Source organism: Convolutriloba macropyga, unplaced genomic scaffold (genome assembly GCF_964194025.1).
Source record: "Convolutriloba macropyga unplaced genomic scaffold, txConMacr16.3 SCAFFOLD_862, whole genome shotgun sequence".
Taxonomy (NCBI): Eukaryota; Metazoa; Xenacoelomorpha; order Acoela; family Convolutidae; genus Convolutriloba; species Convolutriloba macropyga.
Window position 1 is genome coordinate 43,980 of NW_027451755.1, and position 5,645 is coordinate 49,624.

The window sequence follows — 5,645 nt, forward strand, 5'->3', positions numbered from 1 at the left end:
TTGCGCCGAGATTAAATTGTAATCTCCTTGCAAGACAATGTGAACTGTCATTTGCAAGGCCTGGTGAAAAGGCAACAAATTCAATACAAATGCAGCAAAAAATATCATAAAATGAAAATGTGTGAAAATTATAACGACGGTAAAAGAACCAAAAAAGATCGGCATCACATGCTCATAATTGTTTTCGTTGTCAATTTCATAGTGTAAATTTTATCAACACATCGATTAAAACACAAAATCAGTAACAGTTATGTTTTTTATTCTCAGGAATACGAGACCTGTCACTCAAAAGACAATACATGAGTTCACTTATCTCTCATTAGGAAGGCTTTAGGGCCTACTTTTATTCGGAACAAGTCGTGGTGGCACAGAAATAAAACCGTTTCAAAAATGCAGAAAATAAAAAGAAAAAAGTTATAAAGTTGTAACTTGCGAGAAAACCGTGAGATATTACCACCATAAATCATTAAAACCTTAAGTTATTCGTGGAAAACATTGTATATACTCAATTGGGTCTCACTTGACTGCCCATGAGATCTGTCAATAATGTGGTAGTGTTACAAGAGTTCTAAAAAACTTCCATCTACTGGTGAGAAAACGAGAAAACTCAAATATAGGCTAGAATTACTGAACTAACTAAAAAATTTTGAGTTGCGAAACTATTAATTAAAAGAAAAACCAATGAACGAATAATTTTTTGTATATCTCGCAAGAAGATTTATGATGCTTGTGGTTAACGAAATTAAGAAAAATTTTGACAGAATTAAAATTAAATAAGTGATAACGTTCAAAAATCGCTGATTTTCATTAAAGAAAATTATTCAGAGTCGCAAAAACTATTGTTGACCAATTGAAAACCTTAAATAGTTCCGCTAACACCTCTTTAGATAGCCAATTCCATTTTTGTTTCTTGTCCTAATATACAACAGAACAAAAAAATGAATGAAGAGCTAAAAATTTCGTTAAAAGTTTAAAAATCTTTTTGTCAGAGCCATAAGAACCGTGAAGGTTTCAAATAATGCGTAAATTACGTTAATGTGGACGCATGTGAAGGTTAAAAGCCAGCAAAGGCTTTTTAGAACGCACAAATATTATCAAAAAGATGCTCCACATTACAATCTGAATCAATTTCGATTTTAAAATTTTTGTTTGATCCAAAATTGACCTTGCTAAGACAGCGTTTTTTTTTCTAAATCACTGGCTGTCTCAAATACACAAGCAATTATCAATTTTGCTTAAAATCTACTTATATTTCAATATACATGATGGATTTTGAATACAAATCAATTTAATTTTGCGGAAGGCAAAAAGCCTTTAAATCGAGAACAACTTTTTTAGGAAGCTGAAGTAAAAGTAAAAATTGTTTGCGTAAACAGACATTGTTTGAGCAATGTTATATGTATGTGCTTTCGGCAAAATTAGGACAAATTGGATTAAAGGAACAGATTGGGTGCCAATTTTTGATAAAGCAGACTAACTTAACCAAAACTTCAGCCAAAAAGTTCAGCAGCCCTCTTCTTTTTTTCTTGTAAAACCAATAACACTTTCGTTGACAATTTTTTTCGCAAATTCTATTGAAATTTTTTATACTTTGGGAAAAAGTACGGAAAATGTGGACAAAACAATGGGAATCATCCGAAAGTTCACAAAACCTCGATAACTCCCGGAAAAAACTAAATTCATAGAAATGTTTGATCTCTGACTATTGTACGCTTGGAAGGATTTCTATTGACATCGCTCATAACTCTCTTTCGATCGGACAAATTGGTTTCGGAACAATATAAATTGTAAAAAAAACTTTCTTTATCAGGTTGCTCTTAAGTTCTTACTAAGCTTTTGGGCATTTTGAATATTTTTGAAGCACATGGTAAACAAAGATGCTTCAGCCAGAAAACAGGCTCATTTATCATCAGGCTTTCAGTTAATTTGGGAGAACATATGTAATATTCCAGTATCTGGTTAGTTTGGGAGAGCTTGTTATTGTTCTGAAAATTAGAACATACCCGGCAGATTGCCGGAAAATAGCCGCCGTTGATTCCAATAAGCATGATTGGGATTGAAGGAACAGAATATATTGAAAAAAAAAAGATTTTTGTACAAAAATATTTTTTAAGTCCGATTTATTTTGATGGCTTTTCGTTGTTGAACATACTTCTGTTTCTTAGAGAGAGGCTACAGGGGCTACTATCAACACCAATAAGTATTAGAGGTGGTAACTAAGACTTATAGGAACGACGTTCAAATAGCGGGCATCTAAAATTGGGCTTTATGGGTTTATCCCGTTTCTATTTCTGACTTCATTTTTTTATACCGACTCTGGTCATTTTGAATTGCTTTGCTTAGCAACTGATGTTCAAATTCAATTTTAGCAGAATGAGAGAAGAGAGAAACTAGCCTAGAGAAGTCAAAAAGATTTCACGCAAAATGGTAAAGCGAAAAAAAGTTTGACGAAGTAAAAAAACATAGCAGGACAAGTCCTGAAATACAATTCAAACAATTGAATGAAAAACTCAGACGCACTCTACCTGATCAGCAGATCACTTGAACAATGCCAGCCAGAACACAAAAATCACCAAAGAATTGAGAAACTAAAAGTGTCAAAACTAAACAAAAACAAACTCATTGCTAAAACTCTTGAAGCTTTTAAACCTAAGGCAAAACTTTTTCCCTTTAAAAACACCTATTACAAAAATATATTCAAAACCAATTTTTGTTTCTGAAATCGGTCCAGTATTATATCTGCAATACCTGAAAAATATTCATTGGCCCTTGAAGATCGATTAACTTGAAAATGACCAAAAAATTTAAAAAAAAGAAATCAATTGCAAGTTATAAGAAAATGTTGCTGAAATTGTGATATAAATATCTTCAGAATCAATTCTGTGTCTCTAGAGGCTATCCAGTAACCCAATTCCAACCACTAAAAAATCATTGGCTCCTAGATCGATAGGCAATAAATTTCAGAAAAAATTTCAAATTTCAAAATAGAAATTGATTCTATTAAAATGTTGAAAGCCATTAAATTGCCCCCCTAGCAACTTTTTAATAAAATATTGTCGAACCCTGGATGCGTTTACCTGGCAACTGAGGCAAGAAAAAATAAATAAAATACAAATATTTTAAAAAAAAACTTGAAAAAATTGCAAATTCTATCAAACAATTTCTAAAAGTCGAAAGGTTAAATTGTTGAAAACAAATCCATTGAAACTAAAACCCGTGCACTAACTTTTCATCAAAACGTGGAATAGTTTTTCTTGCACTTGAGAATGGACGAATGTCAAAAACTGACAAAAACTTTAGGAAACATTAAAAAAATTGCAGATCTTATCAAAAAAATGCTAAAATTCGAGACATTAAAAAGTTAAAAAGCGTTCCATTGTTACTAGAAACTATGCAGTTCCCTATTAACAAACCTCAACGGAGATTGCCTACTCCTGAAACTGGAAAAACTGACAAAATGATGAAAATTTTCAAAAACCTGAAAAAAATGCAAATTTGTTCAAAAAAATTGCTAAAATTTGTGATATTCAAAAGATGAAACCTATTCCATGGCAACTAAAAATTTTTCAGTAACTTATTATCCAACCCCTAATATAGGTTTCTTGCCTGGGACTCAAACAACTTGAAGGATGACAATAAATATGTCAAAAAACATGAAAAATTTGCAACTTTTGTCAAAAAATGCTAAAATTCATGATGTCAAAAAGTTGAAAACCGTTCCATTACCACTAGAAACTGTGCAGTAACCTATCATCCAACCCTTTATCAAACACTAGAGGAGGTTTCGTGACACCTAGGGCTAAAAAAAACTCAAAAAATGACAAAAATTTTCAAAGAACCTGAAAAAAATTGCAAAAAATTAGTATCATTTTGTGTGTTTGTGTTTGTAGTACCACGACAAATAGCTCATAAAATGGTCATAACAAGCAATTTTGTCTCGCAAAAGGCTTTCATCAGCTTTTAAAAACTTCAACCTTAGACTAATCAAACAAAAATCTCAAAAAAATCACAAAAAACACGAAAAATTGCACCATTTTGAGCCGAAAAACTCCTAAAAATGACCTTTTAACCTTTACTTAAGGCCATCCCAGCAGCTGCACCACTATATGCACTTGAAGGACTACTAAAGCCCACTTTGGGCCTCTAATGAAACTTAATGCCCGCTGGGCTTTACCTGTTTATCCCGTTTCGAAAGATCAAAGTCATTGAAAAACATGTGAACACATCTTTAAAAAAAAAAACACACAGCGCACCAATACAATTCAAATTCTTTGAATTGTAAAAATACGAGCGCAAAAATAGCCGGCAGAGAAGATGAGGGCGGCTTTTAAAAATAGGTAAATAACGAGCTGTGTTATATCCTCTACAATAACAAACATACTCTTCCATCGCAAACAATAGAAAAGAAAAACAGTAATGGGTAAGGCCTTAGGAAGAAAATTAGCCCGTATCTAAGGCCAAAGCAAAATCAGTACTGAATCAGAATGAAATTCAGAACGTTATCAGTACTGATTCAGAATCTGATTCAGGTCATATTTTGCCCTGAATTCGTCTGAATCAGAAACTGAATCAGGCTCTGAATCAGACTCTCATTCAGACTCTGAACTTTCTCTTATTCAGACTCTGATGCAGACTCTGAATTTTTTTAAAATAAGGCTAAATTCATAACTATGTTCGTGAGCCATCTAGGTTTTACCATTTCTTTCATTCCCAGGTCCTTCAAATATATAAATTCATACAATATCTGTAGAAATTGAAGTAATTTATGTAATAGGTTTTTTTGACTAGAGTTGTTTGCATTTTGTTTCAAAAACTATTTAAAACGCTTAAAAATCGTTGAAAGCTTTATTTGTGTCTCTCTACAGAGTTGAAAAAAATTCTGATTTTCATTCTGATTCACAGACAATTCAGAAACTCATTCTGATTTTTCCTCTGATTCAGAGGAAATTCAGAGAACACGGATTCTGAGTTTTGCTCTGATTCAGAAAGGTTTCGGTATCGATGCAGAAACTATTCTGAAATCGTTCTGAATCAGTACTGATATTCTCTGAGTGTTAGGCACGGGAGCAAAAAAACTAATATTTTACCACTGCAATTTTTTTGGCTTTATTGATTTTCTATGAGCTATGAATATAAATTTCATATTAATGTCCAAGCCTTGGATTTAGAGTTATTTGTTACTGAATTCCACTTGGCGTTAGGTGCGGGCTCTTTGTTTATAAAAGACACATTCATCGGTTTTTCTCTCGTAAATTTAGTTAGGGTGCTTGTACAATTTTATATTGAAAGATACTAGCATAAATGTAACTACACGATGAGTGGTCACAACATAGAGGGCTTTAAAGATTCACCACCAGCTGGGACGGTTTTTTTCCTGATTCGAGACGACCTGAGTCAAGATGCTCGCAACAATAAAACAATAAAAAAAACAAATTTAAATTAGTTTTCCTAATTGTTTCAACTACATTAAACTCAACTACTTTTTAGTAGAGCACAGATTTTATATTTTGCGATCAAAATTTACATGATTTTATTAACTTGTTTTTACAATGCTACAAACAATAATTTACTTTTGATTGACAAAAGTTTTAATTAGCTTGTTTTGCAGCCTTATTATTGTTGTATTCCACAACATAAACGTGAAA